Here is a 24,218-nt window from a genome sequence, read left to right on the forward strand (position 1 = left end):
CCTGTCACACAGCATAAATAGCTTACCAAGACATGTAAAACACCATGAGATGACAGATATTAAAACTAGGAACAAATAAATAAAAAGGAAAAAAAAAAAGACTTTAAAAAAGAAAGACGGAAATAGGGATCTAAAATCGAACCAGGAATGGAACTTAAAAATGTGAAATACAAGACCTGTACCCTTCCTAAGGGTGAGCCACAAGTCTGACTCAAAACTGCTCAGCAGCCAACCCAAAAAGGAAAGTCTGGTCTGTTCTGGAGTTCACAGTGGCCATGAGATAAAACAGACAGATGACACAGGGAAGCACAACTATTCTTGGAACTGAGACCAGACAGAAGTTTCTCCCAAGGACACTCCCAGAGAGATGACGGTGGTTCACAGCCTTACCATTGCCCTGACAGTGAGTTTCCCGGGATGGATTCTAAGAGTCGCCCTCAACACAGGGGAGGCCCTGGCACTGAGGGACCTCTGTGGTTGTGGGAGAGAGAGGATGCACCATGACCCTGCTCTTTCCCGATGAGTTTGATGTAAGGCAGGACTGTTCAACCTTGGTACTAGTGACATTAAGGCCAGATAATTCTTTGTTGTGGGGGCTGTTCTGTGTATTGTAGGATGTTTAGCAGCATTCCTGGTCTCTGCCCACTAGATGCCAGTAGCATCCTTCCCTCCAATTGTGATACCACAATGTCCCCAGACGTGGCCACAAGTCCCCTGAGGGACAAAATTGCCCCCAGTTGAGAACCAATGATCCAAGAGTAGAAATCATTGCTATTTTCCTTTTAACATAGAAAGGCAAAGAAGGAACATCTAGTTTTGTTTCTATTTTGTTACAGGTTTATTGAAGTACAATTTGTATACCATAAAATCCACTCATTTAACATACACAATTTAGTGGTTTTTACTATAGGGTTATAGTAACCTATAGGTTACTATAGGACACAGGATTATGCAACCATCATCACTGATTTTAGAACACTTTATCAATTCAAAAAGTAGCTCTCTATGCCTTAGCAATCACTCCTCATTCTTCCCTCCTCCCAACCCCCAGCAATCACTACCATATGGTCTCTCTATGGATTTGCCTATTCTGGACATTTTATACAAATAGAATCATGCAATGTGTGATCTTTTGTGACTGGCTTTTTCACTCAGCTTGATGTTTTCAAGGTTCATCAATGTAGCATGTATTAATACTTCAATCCATTTATTGACAAATAATATTCCATTGTATGGATATATTATTTCATTTATCCATTCATTGCATATACATTTGTATTGTGTAAACTTTGGGACTATTATGCATATTTCTTTTTTTTTTTTTTTTTTTTTTTTGAGACAGAGTCTGGCTCTGTCACCCAGGCTGGAGTGCAGTGGCCGCATCTCAGCTCACTGCAAGCTCCGCCTCCCGGGTTCCCGCCATTCTCCTGCCTCAGCCTCCCGAGTAGCTGGGACTACAGGCGCCCGTCACCTCGCCCGGCTAGTTTTTTTTTGTATTTTTAGTAGAGACGGGGTTTCACCGTGTTAGCCAGGATGGTCTCGATCTCCTGACCTCGTGATCCGCCCGTCTCGGCCTCCCAAAGTGCTGGGATTACAGGCTTGAGCCACCGCGCCCGGCTTATTATGCATATTTCTACTATGAATGCACATGTACAAGTCTTTGTGCAGACACATGTTTTCAGCTTTCTTGCATGTATACCTAGGAACTGAATTGTTGGGTCAGATGGTAACTCTATGTTTAGTACTTTGAGGAACTGCTAAACAGTTTTCCAAAATGGCTGCATCACTTTATATTTTCACCAGCAATGAATGAGGGTTCCAATTTCTCCAGCTCTTCATCAACACTTGTTACTGTCTTTATTTTAGCCATCCTAGTGGGAATGAATTGGTATCTCCTTGTGGTTTTGATTTCCATTTCCCAATGGCTAACGATGCTGAGCATCTTTCATGTCTTTACTGGCCATTTGTATCTCTTCTTCAGAAAGAAGTCCGTTCAAATCCTTTTTTCATTTTTTGATTGGGTTATTCAACTCTTTGTTGTTGAGTTATAAGACTGCTTTTTGTATTCTGGATACAAGGCTCTTACTAGATATAATTTACAAATATTTTTTCCTGTTCCATGGATTATCTTTTTACTTTGTTGATGGTAGCCTTAGAAACACAAAAAGGTTTTTTGTGGGTTTTGTTTTTTGGTTTTTTTGAGACAGAGTCTCATTCTGTCCCCAGGCTGCAGTGCAGTGGCGCAATCTTGGCTCACTCCAACCTCTTGGCCGGGTACAGTGTCTCAAGCCTATAATCCCAGCGCTTTGGGAGGCTGAAGTGGGTGGATCACTTGAGACCAGGAGTTCAAGATCAGTCTGGCCAACATGGCAAAATGCCGTCTCTACTAAAAATACAAAAATTAGCAGGGCATGGTGGTACACACCTGTAGTCCCAGCTACTTGTGGGGCTGAGGTGAGAGGATCGCTTGAATACAGGAGGTGGAGGTTGCAATGAGCCAAGACTGCACCACTGCACTCCAGCCTGGGTGATGGAGTGAGGCTGTCTCAAAAAAAAAAAAAAAAAGGGCGAGAGAGAGAGAGAAGAAAGAAAGAAAGAAAGAAAGAAAGAGAGAGAGAGAGAGAGAGAGAGAGAGAGAGAAAGAAAGAAAGAAAGAAAGAAAGAAAGAAAGAAAGAAAGAAAGAAAGAAAGAAAGAAAGAGAGAGAAAGAGAAAGAGGAAGAAAGGAAGGAGAGAGATCGAAAATAGAAAAACAATAGAGAAAAATTCAACAAAATGAAAAGTTCATTCTTTGAAAAGATTAGCAAAGTTGACAAACTCTTAACTAGACTGACTAAGAAAAAAAAAAGAGAAAGAGTCCAATTAAATCAGGAATGAAAGAGGGGACATCATTACTGCTCTTACAGAAATAGAGAGGATTATAAGGAAATATTGTCGTCTAATAAGTCCAACATCTGAGCTTTCTCAGAGTTCTCAGAGAAACAAGCCCATTGATTGCTTTCTTTCTTTTTTTTTTTTTTTTTTTTTTAATTGAGACAGAGTCCCGCTCTGTCACCCAGGCTGGAGTGCAGTGGCATGATCTCGGCTCACTGCAACCTCTACCTCCCAGGCTCAAGTGATTCTCTTGCCTCAGCCTCCCAAGTAGCTGGGATTACAGGCACATGCCACCATGCTCAGCTGATTTTTTTGTATTTTTAGTAGAGACAGGGTTTTGCCATGTTGGCAGGCTGGTCTCAAACTCCTGACCTCAGGTGATCCGCCCACCTCGGCCTCCCAAAGTGCTGGGATTACAGGTGTGAGCCACCGCTCCTGGCCAACATTTTATTTTCTAATCATACTGTATTATCTTTGACTAAATGCAAAGACCTTTCCAACATGTCACCTAGAGACCATTTTACCCACTGCTCTGTTTGACCATCAATCAGTCTCTTGTCCCTCTCTTTGACAATGGTGAGGTGGATACATTTTCCTTAGGGAAGAGAAATCTATGGTTTGTTGCCTTTGCCAGTAACAAAAAATGTTGGACAGCTGGATGGTAAAGCTGTTGCCACTGGCATCTTTCACAGGAACCACAATTTTTTTTTATTATTACTTTATGTTCTAGGGTACCTGTGCACAATGTGTAGGTTTGTTACTATGTATACATGTGCCATGTTGGTGTGCTGCACCCATTAACTCGTCATTTACATTAGGTATATCTCCTAATGCTATCCCTCCCCCCTCCCCCACCCCACAACCAGCCCCAGTGTGTGATGTTACCCTTCCTGTGTCCAAGTGATCTGATTGTTCAATTCCCACCTGTGAGTGAGAACATGCAGTGTTTGGTTTTCTGTTCTTGTGATAGTTTGCTGAGAATGATGGTTTCCAGCTGCATCCATGTCCCTACAAAGGACATGAACTCATCCTTTTTTATGGCTGCATAGTATTCCATGGTGTATATGTGCCACATTTTCTTAATCCAGTCTATCATTCATGGACATTTGGGTTGGTTCCAAGTCTTTGCTATTGTGAATAGTGCCACAATAAACATATGTGTGCATGTGTCTTTATAGCAGCATGATTTATAATCCTTTGGGTATATCCCCAGTAATGGGATGGCTGGGTCAAATGGTATTTCTAGTTCTAGATCCTTGAGGAATCGCCACACTGTCTTCCACAATGGTTGAACTAGTTTACAATCCCACCAACAGTGTAAACGTGTTCCTATTTCTCCACATCCTCTCCAGCACCTGTTGTTTCCTGACTTTTTAATGATCGCCATTCTAACTGGCATGAGATGGTATCTCATTGTGGTTTTGATTTGCATTTCTCTGATGGCCAGTGATGATGAGCATTTTTTCATGTGTCTGTTGGCTGCATAAATGTCTTCTTTTGAGAAGTGTCTGTTCATATCTTTTGCCCACTTTTTGATGGGGTTGTTTGTTTTTTCCTTGTAAATTTGTTGGAGTTCTTTGTAGGGAACCACAGTATTTTAAGTAATATACTGTGGCAACTTCAGAAATCAGATTCCTACTCCCTCAGGACTTTTTGTTGTTGCTGTTTGTTGTGGCTGCTGCTGCTGCTATTGCTGCTCTCGTGTGTGTGTTTATTTAGTGACTTTCCTGGACTAAGTCTGTAAATTTTGTATTCTTTGTCACGTGTGTCAGCTTGGTTAGCTTAGCAGTCAGCTACTGCTGAAACAGAGATTTCCTTAAATGCCTTTGACCATTAAATCTCCCACCCTTTGTTGAGGGGCATGTGTGTGCGTGTGCGTGTGCGTGTGTGTGTGTGTGTGTGATGCCTTCAATACTCCAGCAGTTCATTACTCTGACCTAGCCTTCACTTGCTGCTTGCACAGGGCTTTAAGGTGAGCCAGAAGTGAGAAGTGCACAACCTTGCGCATGTGTGTTGCCTTCTAGACCCCCAGGAATAAGTGAGAGCTTTGCAAGTTCCCTATGAACATCCCCAGATTTTCTCTGTAAGATTTTGGCCAGCCTGATTTTGCCCCAGTGTGTATCACTATCTCAGGCAACTGCAATTTGTAAATTGCCACTGATTATTTGACCAATGCCCTGGGGAAAGGGCTTTCCTCAGTGACCAAATAAAGATAAGCCCTATGAATGAGGCTTTCCCAGGGATCTTCTAGACAGGTCGAATAGTGACAATTCTCTGGCAACCAGGTCTTTGGGGATCTTGAAACCCACTCTACCACGTCCAATGGCTGCTAGGCCTCTGGTTTTCAGTGACTATGGTTCCAAGGCTGCTGGTTTCAAGGCCACCATAGAGCTAGGAAGAAGGGGTGGAAATAGGACAAGTTAAAACACCACAAAGCTCACCGTTCTTATGAAAGCCAACGCTTTTCTTGAAAAAACTCTTCAGATTGCTGTAAGCCTTTGGTTAATTTCTAGAGTTCTGAAAAACTTGATATTGACAACTTTTGCCGATGTTCTTGCTGTTGTTACAGAAGAGCAGATTTTCAGAAGTGTTTATTCCACCATTCCAGAAGTGCTTTCTCCTTATATTATGTTTTAACCACACTTCCTTAAGAGTCCCCTAGGGCCTCAGGAGAGAGTGAGTCCTGAAGAAACAACCCAATAATCAAATATAAATTGATGTAGGCATTATGGAAAACAGTAAGGAGGTTCCTAAAGAATTAAAAACAGAGCTATCTGCAGGGTGCAGTGGCTCATGCCTGTGATCCCAGACTCTTGGGAGGTTAAGGGAGAAGGACTGCTTAAGGTCTGGAGTTCAAGACCAGCCTAGGCAACCCCATCTCTATTTCTTTTTTTTTTTTTTTTTTTTTTTTTTTTTTTTTTTTTGAGACGGAGTCTCGCTCTGTCGCCCAGGCTGGAGTGCAGTGACCGGATCTCAGCTCACTGCAAGCTCCGCCTCCCGGGTTTACGCCATTCTCCTGCCTCAGCCTCCCGAGTAGCTGGGACTACAGGCGCCCGCCACCTCGCCCGGCTAGTTTTTTGTATTTTTTAGTAGAGACGGGGTTTCACCGTGTTCGCCAGGATGGTCTCGATCTCCTGACCTCGTGATCCGCCCGTCTCGGCCTCCCAAAGTGCTGGGATTACAGGCTTGAGCCACCGCGCCCGGCTCTATTTCTTAATTTAAAAAAAAAAAATACAACTACCATCTCCTCTGGGTCTTTGTAGTCAGGGAAAAAAAATTTTTTTTCAGGATCTTTAACTTTATTACCGGCTACTGAGCTACAGAATAAAACCAACCAAAAACATTAAAGAAAGGCTGCTTGAAACAGGTATGTACAGGTGTACTACACGGACGCGAAAGCTGTAGCATCCAATCCCAAAGCCACCCCTGTGGGGAAGGATGGCCTTAGCTAAGGGCCAAAGGAGGTCAGAAGTTACAACATCAGAGTCCCATCCATCCAGAAAAGCAGTGAACAACTATACCCGCATGGGCACCAAAAATTTATCTGAGATTAGGTTTGTTTGCTTGTTTGTTGGTTGGTTGGTTGGTTGGTTTGTTGTGAGATGGAGTCTCACTCTGTCTCCCAGGCTGGAGTGCAGTGAGGCGATCTCGGCTCACTGCAAGCTCCGCCTCCAGGGTTCACACTATTCTCCTGCCTCAGCCTCCCGAGTAGCTGGGACTACAGGCGCCCGCCACCACACCCAGCTAATTTTTTGTATTTTTAGTAGAGACGGGGTCTCCCCGTGTTAACCAGGCTGGTCTCAATCTCCTGACCTTGTGATCCGCCGGCCTCGGCCTCCCAAAGTGCTGGGATTAAGGCGTGAGCCACCACGCCGGCCCTGAGATTAGTTTTAAAGGCTTAAAGGTTCCATGAATCAAAATTTTCAAATGAAAATAGGTGCCCGTCTTTTCCTGTAGGCTTTCCAGCTCACTACTCAAAAGACTTGAGTACTTCTATTAAGGCAGCTGGAAGCCTACCCTAGACTTGAATGGCAACTTGTCCTTTCTCAGCCAGTAATGCAATCCAACAGAATATGCTACAGGGAAAACAGGAATTTCCACAATGCTGCCCTCCGGTAAAAGGGAAACACAGCACTCAAAGCCAAAGGCCACAGAGGGCTCCCTGAGAATCCAGTACAACTAAGCGAGGCCTTCAACCGCCCAGACAAACTTTGGAAGTGGATCCCGGTGGAACTGTGCCCTGCGGCGAGGAGCAGTGTATATGCCAATGAGAGGGTCCAGCTTCCAGGAACCGTTACAATGGCGTCCTGAGTCATTTTCTGTCTTCCACTTGCATTCGAGAGTGAGAAAACACCCACCATGGCCTTGACTGTCACTCACCACAATCCCCCTGTACAGAGGGGTTTGTTTCTAAGTTTGGAACCTCAACACGAGGCTGGGATGCTTCATGACGTGCTCTCTCCCACTGTCCAGCCATCTTTGGTGGTCTCCCCACGGTGCTTCCCCATCCTCTCACGCTCCTGTGGAGGGACCGTGGGACGGGTACGGAGGAAACTTGGAATGGATCTGACAGGAAACGGACAAGCACAGCTGCCAGCTGCTCCGGCCTCAGTCTCCAGTTGTTAGTCTCAGGATCAACAGAGAACTGGAAAGATCTCTGGGCCTTTGTAGTCAGGGAAAAAAAAAAAAAATTAAGAAAAAAAATAGAGCTACCATAAGACCTAGCAATCTGTCTCCTGGGTATATATCCAAATGAAATGAAATCACTACCACATAAAGATATCTGCACTCCCACATTCACTGCAGCATCATGCACAATAGCCAAGATATGGAAACAAGGTACAAGTCCATCAACAAACGAATGGAGAGGGGGAGTCGGAGGAGGCGGCAGCACTGGAGCCCCTCCTGCGGACCAGCTACCCGGGGAGCAAGCACATCGCTCCGCACGGCTCTTCCTCCAGCCGCTGAGCAGTCCCTTCTCGCCATGTCCCAGAGCAGGTACGCGCCGAGGCTCTGCCTCTGGAGCACGAGGACAGTGGGACCTTCAGTTTAGGGAAGATGATAACAGCTATGCCAGGGAAAACACCGATTCAGGTATTACACGAATACAGCATGAAGACCAAGAGCATCCCAGTTTATGAATGTGAAAGATCTGATGTGCAAATACACGTGCCCACTTTCACCTTCAGAGTAACCGTTGGTGACATAACCTGCAGAGGTGAAGGTACAAGTAAGAAGTTGGTGAAACATAGAGCTGCAGAGGCTGCCATAAACATTTTGAAAGACAATGCAAGTATTTGCTTTGCAGTTCCTGACCCCTTCATGTCTGACCCTTCCAAGCAACCAAAGAACCAGCTTAATCCTATTGGTTCTTTACAGGAATTGGCTTTTCATCATGGCTGGAGACTTCCTGAATATACCCTTTCCCAGGAGGGAGGACCTGCTCATAAGAGAGAATATACCACAGTTTGCAGGCTAGAGTCATTTATGGAAACTGGAAAGGGGGCATCAAAAAAGCAAGCCAAAAGGAATGCTGCTGAGAAATTTCTTGCCAAATTTAGTAATATTTCTCCAGAGAACCACATTTCTTTAACAAATGTAGTGGGACATTCTTTAGGATGTACTTGGCATTCCTTGAGGAATTCTCCTGGTGAAAAGATCAACTTACTGAAAAGAAGCCTCCTTAGTATTCCAAATACAGATTACATCCAGCCGCTTAGTGAAATTGCCAAGGAACAAGGTTTTAATATAACATATTTGGATATAGATAAACTGAGCGCCAATGGACAGTATCAATGTCTTGCTGAACTGTCCACCAACCCCATCACGGTCTGTCATGGCTCCGGTATCTCCTGCAGCAATGCATTAAGTGATGCAGCTCACAATACTTTGCAGTATTGAAAGATAATAGCAGAAAGAAAGTAAATTTGGAGCAACTTTAAAAATCTTTCAGTAGCACATAAAAAGTTCCTCTCTGGCCCCCTCCCAAGTAAAACTTTTACCATAGTGTTTGAGTTTATGTCTTGTTTCTAAATCTCTTCATAGGTTCCATCAGCACTCCAGATGTAATTGTCTCCTCGTGGTTGTTATTAAGCTCTTTTTAATGGCTTCAACTTTGTATCGGTATATTGTATTTATAAACTTTGTACCACAAGACAGAGTGCAGCACCCATTTTACAGTGCCATGCACATCAGAGAAAGAAACTGCATGTTTGTTGTTGACGATGAAATAAAAATGCTAGCAACAGTCTTTCTTACTGGTACTTAAGCTCTTTGCACAAAGCTTTATAAAGGGAATTCAAAGGAAGCCCTTTAGAATTAGAGTCTTGAGAGACAGCACTAACAGGCCTTTAAGTATGATTGTTAAATTTCAGGGAACATGATTGGTCTGCTGTGTATTTGAATTCATGTAACAAAGAACTGTCATGATGGGATTCTGCTCATTTTATTAAAAAGTTACTGACTTGAGAAAAAAAAAAAAAAAAACAAAAAAAGCATGGATAAAGAAACTATGGTGGCCAGGCACAGTGGCTCACACCTGTAATCCCAACACTTTGGGAGGCCAAGGCAGGTGGATGGATTGCTTGAGCCTAGAGTTCAAAACCAGCCTGAGAAACATGGTGAAACCCCGTCCCTACAAAAATAAAAATAAAAAATTAGCCAGGCGTGATGGCATGTGCCTGTGGTCTCAGCTGCTTGGGAGGTTGAAGTGGGAAGATCACTTGAGCCCGGAAGGTCGAGGCTGCAGTGAGCCATGATTGTGTTACCAATGGAGAGAGTCCAGATTCTTGACATCTTGAACAAAGAATTGGACAAAATGCACAAACAAGGCAAGGAAAAAATGAAGCAACAAAAGCAGAGATTTATTGAAAATGAAAGTACACTCCACAGGGTGGGAGCAGGCCTGAGCATAGGGGTTCAAGAGTCCCGTTACAGAATTTTCTGGGGTTTAAATGCCCTCTAGAGGTTTCCACTGGTTACTTGATGTATGCACTATGTAAATGAAGAGGATGAAGTAAAGTTACAAAGTCATTTACTCAGCGTACACCCTATGTAAATGGAGAGGATATTTCCTAACATAGCTGAAGTGTTTCCATCTGATTTAGTTCAAGGAAGTCAGCATGAATTGGCCTTATGTTCCCTGCCTCCAGACTCTATTCTCCTGCCTCAATTGTACCACTGCACTCCAGCCTGGGCAACAGAGCAAGACCCTGTCTCAAAAAAACAAAGATTAAAAAATAATAATAATAATAATAAACACAATAGAGTACTATACAGCCTTTTAAAAAGGAGATCCTGTCATTTGCCACAACATGGAGGAACCTGGAGGACATTATGCTATGTAAAATGAGCCAGACATAGAAAGAAAAATATTGCATGATCTCACTTACATGTGAAATCTATAAAAGTGGTCAGGCTAGGCGCGGTGGCCCACACCTGTAATCAATCCCAGCACTTTGGGAGGCCAAGGCAGGGAGATCACCTGAGGTTGGGAGTTCGAGACCTGCTGGACCAACATGGAGAAGTCCCATCTCCACTAAAAATACAAAATTAGCCGGGTGTGGTGGCGCATGCTTGTAATCCCAGCTTCTCAGGAGGCTGAGGCAGGAGAATCGCTTGAACCTGGGAGGCGGAGGTTGCAGTGAGCCGAGATTGTACCACTGCACTCCAGCCTGGGCAACAAGAGCAAAACTCCATCTAAAAAAGAAAGAAAGAAAGAAAGAGAGAAAGAGAGAAAGAGAGAAAGAGAGAAAGAGAGAAAGAAAGAAAGAAAGAAAGAAAGGAAGGAAGGAAGGAAGGAAGGAAGGAAGGAAGGAAGGAAGGAAGGAAGGAGGGAGAGAATGTCATTTTCACACTGTTTCAAAGCATACAGAACCATGAGTAACTTTCTGCAACTGTCGTAGCTGATTTCACTTTCTACCTATCACCTGGGTGCAGCAAGCAGGGCTACTCAGAGGGATGGAGGTAGGAGGCAGGACTTGACTTCAGAGTGGGGGCTCAGACACTGAACCAAATTGAGAAGGGCTAAAATAGGGACGGGTGGAAGCAGCTTTCCTTAAGACACGCCCACCGGTGTGCCTTGTCAGTTTACCACTAACATGGCAACATCCGGGATTTACTGCTCCTTCCCATGGCAATGACCTGATGACCCAGAGGTTTCTACCGTTTCTCTAGAAATTTCTGCATAAATCACCCCTTAATCTGCATGCAGTTAAAAGTAGGTGTAAACATGACTGCAGAACTGCCCTGAGCTGTTAGTCTCAGCAAACTGCCAATGGGGAAGCCCTGCTCTGCAGAAGCAGTCACGGAGTTGTAACACCGCCTAGGCTGTAACACTGCCACTTCAATAAAGCTGTTCTCTTCTATTACAGGCTCACCCTTGAGTGTTTTCCTAGGAGAAGCAAAGAATCCTCCCAAGCTAAACCCCAATCTGGGGCTCGCCTGCCATGTATCAAGAGGACTAGACTTCTAGTTTTCAGCCTCTGGGTATATTTTAAAATGAAGAAATGCCAGAAATGAGTCAATATAACAGTGATATGATTTAGATGTTTGTTTTTAACCAACCAAAACTTTGAGTTCAACCAATAAATACAATGACAGTGTGATCTTATATGGCAATAATAGCAAAGGCCCTTCATGAATACCAGGCCCAGGCCATGGTCCTTCTGCTTCCCTGAGTGATAATAAGACCCCTCCTTTCCTTCCTACTGGGAGTTTTTGACTCTCCTATGGACAGAAGGGAATGAGAATTCACATAAATCAGCCTTATGTTCTCTCTTGCTAGGAGAGCCACTTGCAGCTCAGTGGATCAAAAGTTGGCCCCTCCTAGCAAACCCAAGGTGATGGGGAGAGGTGCATCCCCTCCCTAACCACGGCCATCGTATCTCAGCCCCTGCCACCATCCTCTTGCCTCTCCAGGCTTCCTCAGGGAGAAAAAGAAATCACTCTCACTGCTTTAGTGGATCTACACTATTTTATTTCCTGTCACACCAGGGAACTATTACAGAGAATTGTAGAGTAAAAGGACTAGAAGTTGCTGATTTATCTAAATAACTCATTCCCAGGCCAGGCGTGGTGGCTCCTGCCTGTAATGCCAGCACTTTTGGGAGGCCGAGGTGGGTGGATCATTTGAGACTAGCCTGACCAACATGGTGAAACCCCATCTCTACTAAAAATACAAAAATTATCTGGGCGTGATGGCGGGTGCCTGTAATCCCAGCTGCTCAGGAGGCTGAAGCAGGAGAATCGCTTGAACCGAGGAGGTGGAGGTTGCAGTGAGCCGAGATCGTGCCACTGCACTCCAGCCTGGGCGACAGAGCAAGACTCCCTCTCAAAAAAAATAATAATAATAAATAATAATAATAACTCATTCCCTTGTATCACATAAGTAACAGCCCTTTTAGATCTAGGTTTTAAGAAGAAAAGAATTTCTCGTGGACGCTTCCTTTCTCTCAACCCATGTTAAGCTTCAGATTTTAGCCAAATAATAACAATCTTTCTTCTTTCCAGATTTTATCAGGTCCAAAGTGGCAAGGAACTATCTCTGATTCCATGAATCCCGTTTCCTCACAGATTACCAAAGAAGCAAGTACACCTCACCATAGCAAGGATTAATTTTTCTACCAAGTCAAGACAATCTAGTTTCATATTAAGAAAGCATAGGCCAGGTGCAGTGGCTCACGCCTTTAATCCTAGAACTTTGGGAGGCCAAGCAAATGGATCACCTGAGGTCAGGAGTTCGAGACCAGCTTGGCCAACATGGTGAAACCCCATGTCTACTAAAAATAAAAAAAAAATTAGCTGAGTTTGGTGGTGGGTGCCTATAATCCTAGCTACTCGGGAGGCTGAGGCGGGAGAACTGCTTGAACCCAGGAGGCAGAGATTGCAATGAGCCAAGATGGTGCTGTTGAACTCCAGTGTGGGCGACAGATCAAGACTCTGTCTCAAAAAAAAAAAAAGAAAGAAAGAAAGCGTATATTGCTCCTAATGTTAACATTTTTACCATATTCCTTGCAAAATGATAACACTAATATGACTGCACTAAGGAATAACTGAGTTCCTGAGCCTGCACTAGCTCTAACAGGTCACTCAGTCCCTCCCAGACCACGGGTGCAAGCTCCAAATTCTGATCCACAACTCTCTCTCCTGACAGAAAGAAAAGGGAGGTCTTAGTACTTCTTACGCATTTAGTAGTTCGCATTCTAACGTCTATCTGGATGGCTTCAATTATTTTTGCTGTGAAATATCAAACCATCGTATTTGAACACGAGAGTGACATGCAGGAGTCACACAACAAATACATATAACAAGAGCACATTAGGGTGCCGGGAGGGCACATGCTCTTCTTCAACTTCACCCCATGCTCCCTGTGAGATGTCCTTAGAACCAGAGGCCTGAAAGTCTGCTAACTTCAGTAAAAAGCAGTACATTTTAACAGCCACCCCTTCAAAATGTAAAAATATTGCTTCAGATTGCCAAAAACCATTTCACACTGAACATTCTGACCCTTACCCCAACTCTGAGCCTCACCCCATTCCTGAAGCTTGCCCTATCCCTGACCTTCTGAGCTGAAGGCCCAGCCCCAGTCCTTGCCCCAACCCCAGGAACTGCCTCATCTGATTCTTGCCTTGACCCATGCTTGCTGACCAGGCCTCTGACTATCTGGCCTACCAGTTCCATCTAGGCCCACTTCCTGCCACACCTAGCCAGCCTGATTTTGGCTAGTTCTATTTAGACCTGTTTAGCCAAGCCCAGTCCCAGTCCCCAGACAGCTCCTGTTTAACCCTGCCTGTGAGGTTCTGAGTCTCCAGATCTGCTCATCTGGTCACACCTACTAGATTCAAGTCCCTTGCTCTATTGCTCCTGAAGTCCGGCTCTAACATCCATCAGCTGAGCCCCACAGAGCCCTATATCCTGAGGAGCAAAAGAGACCTGAGACCCTGAGCTCACAGGTTCCATCCTTTCCCGGGCAACAAAGTCGTTTTCTTGGACAGTGCTTCTCAAAATGGAATGCACATACGAATGACCGGGGAGTCTTGTTAAAAATGCAAATTCAGATTCAGTAGGTCTGAAGTGAGGCCCTGAAGCCTGCATTTCTAACAAACACCCAAGTGAAGTCAATATTGTTGGTCCAGAAAGCAAACTTTAATTAGCACAGTTCTGGAATACCAATTATAGTTTTGCAAAATTTAAAGAAAAAAAAAAGTTCACAGTAACAACAGCCCTGATTTCTACCAAGGGAAGAGAACTCATCCCCCCATAGAATGCTCCAGCCCACAGAACTTGGAGTCTGTCCCATTTCTATTGTACACTAATCACATAGTGCTTTGAATTTCACTCAATAGTTTCCTGTATGTGTGTTTTATTACTCATTCATTTGGTTCCTTTACAGCATTTGTTCATTCTGCAAACATTATTGATCATTAATCTGTTAGGGCCATAAGAATATATAAGGCATAGTCTCTGCATCCGATAAGGCAACAGGCCATTAAAGAAGATAGATATAGGCCAGGCGTGGTGGCTCACACCCGTAATCCCAACACTTTGGGAGGCCGAGGCGGGTGGATCACCTGAGGTCAGGAGTTCAAGACCAGCCTGGCCAACATGGTGAAACCCCATCTCTACTAAAAATACAAAAAATTAGCTGGGTGTGTTGACACATGCCTGTGATCCCAGCTACTCCGGAGGCTGAGGCAGGAGAATCACTTGAACCCGGGAGGTGGAGATTGCAGTGAGCCAAGATCATGCCACTGCCCTCCAGCCTAGGCGACAGAACAAGACTTCATCTCAAAAAAAAAGATAGGTAGATAGATATGTAAGCAGATCTCTTCAGCACAATAATAGTATCTGTATATAGTGTGGAGGAAAAAGAGACCTGTAACCCCATCGGAGTTGGGGAATCAACAGGAAAGCCATTCTGGGCAAAAAAGTAGCCTGAGCTGAATCTAACAGAGGAGTGAGTCAAATGAAGTACAGGGGACCCACCAGGCAGAGGAGCAGCCTGGCAGAGGCCCCGGGGTGAATTGGCTGGGTCGGAGAAGAGCTGCATGCACCCGGGTTGTTGGAGAACAGTTAGCAGGGAGGAAGCCTCCAAGAAGAAGCTGAGGTGTTGGCCAGGGCCAATCACAGGGACCTTGCCTGCCACGTTAAGGATCTTGGACTTTAGCCTGTGGACAATGAGGAAACAGTTTAAGTTTTTAAATAAGGCCAAGGCACATTTGGGTTTTAGGTAAATCATGTTTGGTGACTGTGCAGAAAATTAAATTGAAGTTGCCAAAACTAGAAACAGGCTAGGCAAGGTGACTCACGCCTGTAATCCCAACACTTTGGGAGACCAAAGTGGGAGGATTCTTGAACTCAGGAGTTCAAGACCAGCCTGGAACAACATAGCAAGACTCCACTAAATATAAATGTAAAAAATTAGCCTAGCATGGTGGTGCATGCCTATAGTTCCAGCTACGCTCTGTTGCCCAGGCTGTAATGCAATCATATAATCATGGCTCACTGCAGCTTCCACTTCCTGTACTCAAGCAATCCTCCCACCTCAACCTCCTAAGTAGCTCAAGCAATCCTCCTGCCTCAGCCTCCCAAAATGCTGGGATTACAGGTGTGAGCCACCACATGCAACCAATGCTACCTTTCTAACACCTGTATAAATATCCTCCTCTCTGTCCCCACCACTATTGCCTCCCTTCTCATTAGCCCTTCCTTGTACCATAGCAATTCATCTCTTAACTGATCTCCCAGCCTCCAGTATCTTTTCCCTTAAGTCAAACATCAGAGAAATGTTTCCAACAGGCTAATCTGACTGTCTTAGTCTGTTTTGTGCTGCTATAACATAATACCACAGACTGGATAATTTATAAAGAATAGGAGTTTATTTTGCTTGTAAGTCTGAAGGCTGGTAAGTCCAAAAGATCATGTTGCCAGTGTCTTGTGAGGATCTTTGTGCTCTTTTATCCTATAGCATAAGGGCAAGCAAGTCCATGAAACAGAGAAAAAATTAAGCCTATTCTCATGATAACTAATCCGCTCCTGTGACAATGGCATTAATCCATTCCTGAGGGCAGAGGCTTCACAACTTAATCACCCCTGAAAGGCCTCCTCTCTCAATACTATTATATTGAAAATGAAGTTTCAACATGAGTGTTGGAGGGAACATTCAAGTCACATGGCACTGACCATATGACTCTTGTCCATTTCCTATAGGACAAGAGGCAAACCTCTTAGATTAGTGTATAGGATCCTCAATGACATAGACATTTCCCAGTGATATGGGTCCTTTCTCAATGATATGGATCTTTTATTAATACATTTACTAAATGCGTATTGAGTGGTCCCTGAGACAGGCACTAGAAATGGCCCTGAGGATATTACCATGAAGAGAAAAATATACTCAGGTATTGTAGAGCTAACATGCTAGAAGAGACAGCAGATTTTAAAATACAGACAAGCCAGGCATGGTGGTGCACACCTGTAGTACCAGGTACTCAGGAGGCTGAGGCAGGAGGATCTCTTGAGGGCAGGAGTTCGAGGCCACGGTGCTATGATCATGCATATGAATAGCCACTGCACTCCAGCCTACACAACATAGTGATACCCTATCTATAAAATTAAATTAAATTAAAATATAGACAAATTTAAAAGCTTAAGTGTGATAAAGCTATTCATCATTTATTTGACACAGACACACATTTTTAATGTCTACTACTTGTCAGGCACCATGCTAGACGCTAAACATGTGGTGATAAGGGAAAAAGACACAATCCTTACTGTTATGGAGCTCATGGGCAGACACTAATACCATAATAACAGTCATGAACAGTATCACAAACTGGCCTAAGTGTTGTTGACCAAAGTGAAGAAGGGAAGGAATGCTTGATACAAGAACCAAAAAATGAGTTAAAAAGTTAACTAGGCAGGAGGGAGGAGGGACTGCTGAAAAGAAAGCAAGCATATCAGGAAGGTGAAGACAAGCTCAACAGCACTGAAGCTAAAAGGAGTGAGAGTATGAGGAACTGAAAGAAGGTTGTATGGCTGAAGCATGGGGTTAAGGGAGGGTAGCCTGAGAGGTGGGCAGGGGCCAGATCACACAGGGCCTTATGGGCAACAGTAAGGAGTTCAGATTTTGTACCAAAGATAATGGGAATCCACTAAAAGGTTTTAAGCAGCGGGTGAAAGTAGAGAGACAGTTAATGAGGCCCTTGCAGTGGGCAAGGCAGCGGAGGGTCATGATCTGGTCTAGGGTTATGCCGGTGGAGATGAAAGAAATGCATGAAATTAATGAACTGGGAAATCGAGCTGACAGGATTTGGGAGCAACTTGAAAGTTACATATATTTTGGCCGGGCGCAGTGACTCACGCCTGTAATCCCGGCACTTTGGGAGGCCAAGGCAGGTGGATCACGAGGTCAAGAGATCGAGACCATCCTAGTCAACATGGTGAAACCCTGTCTCTACTAAAAATACAAAAATTAGCTGGGCATGGTGGTGCATGCCTGTAGTCCCAGCTACTCGGGAGGCTGAGGCAGGCGAATCGCTTGAACCCAGGAGGCAGAGGTTGCAGTGAGCCGAGATCGTGCCACTGCACTCCAGCCTGGCAAAAGAGCAGATTCTGCCTCAAAAAAAAAAAGAAAGAAAAGAAAATTGTATATATTTTATAGAGAGAGATAGATGGAGGTGAAATGACATGATGTTTGGGATTTGCTTCAAAATGACACACAGGAGAAGGAAGCAGAAAGTAGAAAAGGATGTGGACAGGGAAGGATTAGCTGTGGGTTGATAGTTGTGGGATGAGTGATGTATACATGGGGGTATCTTATACTATTCTGCCAACTTTTGTGTATATTCAAAATTCTCCATTATACAAAGTTAGAAAGGAGAAAAGAAAAGGAGGAGACAGAGAAGAAATAGAATAAATCCTAGGTTTTTGGTTGAGCAATCAAGAAGCTAACGGTGTCATTCACTGAGATGATGAAGAGGGACAGAGTAAGACAAGAGACTTGGGGAGTACCATAAGGGTCATTTTAGACATGTGAAGTTTGATACGTCCAGAAGATATGCTGAGGAGGAGGATGTCGAGTACACAACTGGGTTTAAAAATTTGAAACTCAAAGGAAGGATCTGCACTAAAGAGATAAATGTGTGAATAATTTGCATATCCATGGCATTTTAAACCATGAAAATGGATGGGATTTGGTAATAATTATGTGTCAATGTAGGTTCATCAATTGTAATAAATGTCCACTCTGGTGGGGGATATTGATAATGAGGAAGGCTACTCACGTGTGAGGACAAAGGGTATGTGGAAAATCTCTGTACTTTCCTCAACTTTTCTATGAAGCTAAAACTGCTCTAAAAAATAAGGTCTATATTAAAAAAAAAAAAAAAAAGGATGGGGTTACTTAATGAGAGAATTTAGACAGAGAAAGACCCCAGACTAAACCCAAAGAAACAAAATGTAAAGGTTGAGTAGATGAGAAAGATCTATAAAAAGAAGTCTCTAAGAAGTAACAGCCACAGGAATGTTATAGAAACAAGAAGACTGTTATGTTAGGACAGCCTAGATGAGAGAATTTTTCAAGGAAGAAATAGTAGCCAACTATTTCTGAAGTTGTTGAAAGGTCAGATAAGATGAGAACACGGAATATTTGCTGGGCCTGGCAACGTGGAAATAATTAACAGGCTTGATAATAATAGTTTCGGGTTTCTTTTGTTTTGTTTTGTTTTGTTTCATTTTGTTTTGTTTTTAGAGACAGGGTCTCTCTCTCTCTCTGTCTCCCAGGCTGGAGTACAGCGACCCAGTCATGGTTCACTGTAACCCTGAACTTACAGGCTCAAGCAATCCTCTCGCTCTGCTTCCTAAGCAGCTGGGGCTACAGGCGCGTGCCACCACACCCGGCTAATTGGCTAATTTTTTTAAAATTTTGTAGAGAAAAAAACACAGGCAACAGCCTATGTTGCCCAGGCTGTTCTCAAACTCCTGGGCTCAAGCAATCCTTTCCTCTCGGCCTCCCAAAGTACTTGGATTACAGGCGTGAGCCACCACGCTGGCCCAAAGTCATAATTCTTGAGTCATCTGCTCATGTTATCTTGCTTTCGTCACCTTCCATTCACTCTTTCTCCCACTCTAATCCATCACTAATAAAAACTTCTTGGGCTTGGCACAGTAGCTCACACCTGTAATCCCAGCACTTTGGGAGGCCAGGACAGGAGGATCGCTTGAGGCCAGAAGTTCAAGATCAGCCTGGGCAACCCTGAGAGAGACCCTGTCTCTACGAAAAATTTTAAAAGTTAGTAGGCATGGTGGTACACACCTATAGTCCTAGCTACTCAGGAGGCTGAAGCAGGAAGGGCAGCATGACCCCAGGAGTTTGAGGCTGCAGGGAGCCAGAATGGGTGCACTCCAGCCTAGGCAACAGAGCAAGATTCTGCCTAAAAAAGAAAAAAAGACTTTGACATAGATTTGTAAAATGGAGTTTTAGCTAAAGTGACTTGTGGTGTCAAGAGGGTCAGTTTATTATTAACCTGAAATGTATTAGAGCATATTCATACTTTGAAAGATCCATGGAAAGGCAGAGATTAATGATTTAGGAGAAAGAAAAGATAAAACAAACACAAGAATTCACAGCAGCATTGTTTATAGCACCCCAAAAGTGGAAACAACCCAAATGTCTATCAACTGTTGAATAAACAAAATGTGGCATATCTATACAATGCAATGCTACTTGGACATAAAAGGAATAAAGTATTGATACATGCTACAACGTGTGTAAATTTTGGAAGCATTATGCTGTGTGAAAGAAGTCAGTCACACAGGCCACATGTCGTGTGATTCCAATTACATGAAATGTGAAGAATAAGTAAATCCATACAGACGTAAGTAGAGTAGTGATTGCCTACAGAAAGGAAATTGATGGTATTGGGGTCGGGGTGGGGATGGGGGAAATGGGAGTAACTGGTAAAAGCACAAGTTTCTTTTGGTGTAACGAAAATGTTCTAAAATTGATTGTGGTGGTGGTTGCACAACTCTGAATACACAGTCACATGTTAAGTCATGTGTTGCTTAACAACAGGAATAAGTTCCGAGAAATGCATCGTTAGGTGATTTTATCATTACGGGAACATCATCATAGAGTGTCCTTACACAAGCTTGGATGGTGTAGCCTACTATACATCTAGGCTACATGGCATAACCTGTTGCTCCTAGGCTGCAAGCCTGTACAGCATGTTACTGTACTCAATACTGTAGGCAATTGTAACACCATGTTAAGTGTTTATGTATCTAAACATGGAAAAGGTACCGTAAAGAAAACAGTATAAAAGATGTAAAAAATGGCATGCCTATATAAGGCACATATCATGAATGGACCTTGCAGGACAAGAAGCTGCTCTGGGTGAGTCAGTGAGTGAGTGGCGAGTGACTACACTAAATTTATTTTAAATTTTTTTTCTTTTCTTCAATAATAAACTAGCCTTAGCTTACTGCAACTTTTTTACTTTATAAACTTTTTAATTTTTTTAACTTTGACTCTTGTAATAACACTTAGCTTAAAACATAAATATTCTACAGCTGTACAAAAATATTTTATTTCTTTATATCCTTACTCTATAAGCTTTTTTCCATTTTTTAAATTTTTTTAACTTTTTTGTTAAAAGCTAACACACAAAGACACACATTAGCCTAGGTCTACACAGGGCCAGGATCATCCAGACATCACTACAGGACAGGGATTTTTCAGCTACATTATAATCTTAGGGGACCACCATCATATATGTGCTCTGTCTTTGAGCTAAATGTGTTATGCAGCACATGGCTGTAGAGTTGACCCTTCAACAACTCAGGGCCTAGGGAATTGTCACCCCTCACAATTGAAAATCTGTGTATCTGGCTGGGCGCAGGGGTTCACGCCTGTAATCCCAGCACTTTGGGAGGCAGAGGTGGGCAGAGCATGAGGTCAGGAGATCGAGACCATCCTGGCCAACATAGTGAAACCCCATCTCTACTAAAAATACAAAAATTAGCTGGGCATGGTGGTGCACGCCTGTAGTCCCAGCTACTTGGGAGGCCGAGGCAGAAGAATCGATTGAACACTGGAGGTGGAGGTTGCAGTGAGTCGAGATGGCACCACTGCACTCCAGCCTGATGACAGAGTGAGACTTCGTCTCAAAAAAAAAAAAAAAAAAAAAAAAATTGTGTATACATTTTGACTCCCTAAACACCTAACTACTAATAGCCTACTGTTGACCAGAAGCCTTACTGATAACATGAACAGTAGATATATGTTTTGTGTGTATTAATAAAATCATAAGGAACATGTATTTACTATTCTTTAAGCAGACGTGGACCATCATAAAGGTCTTCATCCTCTTCACATTGAGTAGACTGAGGAGGAGGAGGAGGAGGAGGAGAAGTTGATCTTGCTATCTCAGGGGTGGCAGAGGTGGAAGAAAATCTGAGGACAGGCATGATGGCTGACACTTGTAATCCCAGCGTTTTGGGAGGCCAAGACAAGAGGATTGTTTGAGGCCAGGAGTTCAACACCAGCCTGGGCAGCATGGAAAGACCCCATCTCTAGAAAAAAAAAAAACTTTAAAATTATCAAGGTGTGGTGGTGTGTGCCTGTAGTCCCAGCTTCTCCAGAGGTTGAAGTGAGAAGATCTCCTTAGCCTAGGAGTTTGAGGCTGCAGTGAGCTAGGATTACACCACTGCACTCTAGCCTGGGGGGCAGAGTGAGACCCTATTTCTCAAAAAAAAAAAAAAAGAAAAAAGAAAAAGAAAAGAAAAGAAAAGAAAATCTTTGTGTAAATGGATCCACACAGTTCAAACCTGTGTTGTTCAAAGGTCAACTGTATTAAATATCACTGAATTGTATAATTTAAATGGGTGAATTTTATGGTATATGAATTATATCTCAATAAAGTTATTCTGTTGCCTTGGTATCCATTTTTAACTGTAAGTTTCACTTTCTCATATCAGAAGCAACATTTAGTCACCCTTAACAGTTTTCTATATGATAATACACCCAGATGGTTCAGCCAGTGGCCAGAGATAAAACTCAGAAGCATCTCTCCCACCTAGCAAGCTGGGCACCCCTACCACTTCATGTAAACAGACCATTCAAACATTTGCCCAAGGCCGGGTACAGTGGTTCATGCCTGTAATCCCAACACTTTGGGAGTCCAAGACAGGTGGATCACCTGAGGTCAGGAGTTCAAGACCAGCCTGGCCAACACAATGAAACCTGTCTCTACTAAAAATACAAAAAAAATTAGCCAGGTGTGGTGGCAAACACCTGTAATCCCAGCTACTCGGGAGGCTGAGGCAGGAGAATCACTTGAATCCAAGAGGCAGGGGTTGCAGCGAACCAAGATCACGCCATTATACTCCAGCCTGGGCAACAAGAGCAAAACTCCGTCTCAAAAAAAAAAAAAATTTCGCCCAAGAACTGAAAGTAACCACATCACAGTCACAGTGTGACCTCCTGGAACTAGTGCCTGCTTTCTTTTTTTTTTTTAATTTGACAGTCTCAGTCTGAAGGGGTTGGCGGAGTGGGAAGTTTTCGCCATGTTGGCCAGGCTGGACCTGCTTGCTTCAAACCAACCAATTAAAGCTCCTCAAGAGAAACCTGTTTGAATAACACACTGGACCCAATAAAGACGTTGGCCCACAGATCTCTTCTGTCTTTCTCTGCCTGTCCTCTCTGACCTGGGTACATATGTGCGTGTGTGCGTGTGTGTGTGTAATGTGTGTGTGTGTGTGTGTGTGTGTGTGGCTGGGCAGGCCACGTACCCTCCAGGATCTGAAAGTACTAAAAAGTCTTAAGCTCTCACATTGTGGTTGTGTCATTGAAGCTGTGTCTGCAATCTGACCCCTGACAGCGAGCAGGTGGGTCCCCTGCTGGTCCTCTTTTGTCTGGGCCTCTCAGATGCTGGGGATAGTAGTTACCAGCTAGGTTGATAAAGTTATATTCAAGAGTTCTCCCTAAAATATAGTTAATATAATCTCAATAAAATGCCAACAGAATTTTTTTAAATAAACAAGCTAGTTCTAAAATTTATGTGGATAGGAAAAAAGAAGCAGCAAGAAGACCAAGGAAAAGTCTTAGTGGGATGGAACTAGCCCTCTCAATATTAAGACGTATCAATCTGACAAACAGAGATAGAAATTTCAGCGAAACAGAATAAAAAGTCCATAAATAGACCCAAATGTATGCCAAAAAATACTACCTGGAACACGTGACATTTCAAACCATGGGTGGGGTTGGGAGGAGTGGATTATTCAATAAAAGTGTTAATAAAACTGAGTAGCTACCTGGAACAAATCAGATTGGATTCATAGTTCACACCTTACACCAGGATGCTTTCCACACAAATCAAGGATTTAAATGGTTAATAATAATCCCAACACTTTTGGAGGCCAAGGCAGAAGATCGCTTGAGCCAGGAGTTTGAGATCAGCCTGGGCAACATAGCAAGACCCCCATCTCTACAAAACAATTAAAAAATTAGCTGGGCATGGCCGGCCGCAGTGGCTCACGCCTGTAATCCCAGCACTTTGGGAGGCCGAGGCGGGCAGATCACAAGGTCAGGAGATCGAGACCATCCTGGCTAACATGGTGAAACCCCATCTCTACTAAAAATACAACAAAAAAAAAAAATTAGCCGGGCATGGTGGCGGGCACCTGTAGTTCCAGCTACTCGGGAGGCTGAGGCAGGAGAATGGCGTGACCCCAGGAGGTGGAGCTTGCAGTGAGCCGAGATCACACCACTGCACTCCAGCCTGGGCAAGAGAGCAAGACTCCATCTCGAAAACAAAACAAAACAAAAAAAAATAGCTAGGCATGGTGGCACATACCTGTGGTGCCCACTACTCAGGAGGCTAAGGTGGGAGGATTGCTGGAGCCTAAGAGGTTGAGGTTGTAGTGAGCTGTGATCGCACCACTACACACCAGCCTGAGTGACAGAGCAAGGCTCTGTCTCAAAAATAAAAAATAGGCCAGGCACGGTGGCTCACGCTTGTAATCCCAGCACTTTGGGAGGCCGAGGCGGGCGGATCACAAGGTCAGGAGATCAAGACCACGGTGAAACCTCGTCTCTACTAAAAATACAAAAAAAATTAGCCGGGTGCGGTGGTGGGCGCCTTTAGTCCCAGCTACTCAGGAGGCTGAGGCAGGAGAATGGCGTGATCCCAGGAGGCGGAGCTTGCAGTGAGCTGAGATCGCGCCACTGCACTCCAGCCTGGGGCACAGAGCGAGACTCCGTCTCAAAAAAATAAAATAAAAAATAAAATGAAAATTTCTAGAAAAGGAAATACAGAGTCTCTTAATTGTAAGAAAAAAAAATTC

At 43.7% G+C, this 24,218-nt stretch overlaps 1 pseudogene across 1 annotated transcript; it reads left to right on the forward strand.

The window, feature by feature from the left end:
- Window positions 1-7,735: 7,735 nt before the first annotated feature.
- On the forward strand, window positions 7,736-9,335 carry LOC112634780 (annotated as a pseudogene). The gene has a single exon (XR_003121823.1). The product of XR_003121823.1 is annotated as an interferon-inducible double-stranded RNA-dependent protein kinase activator A pseudogene (transcript).
- The last annotated feature ends 14,883 nt before the right edge of the window (window positions 9,336-24,218 follow it).

This window comes from Theropithecus gelada, chromosome 11, assembly GCF_003255815.1.
Source record: "Theropithecus gelada isolate Dixy chromosome 11, Tgel_1.0, whole genome shotgun sequence".
NCBI classification, from domain to species: domain Eukaryota; kingdom Metazoa; phylum Chordata; class Mammalia; order Primates; family Cercopithecidae; genus Theropithecus; species Theropithecus gelada.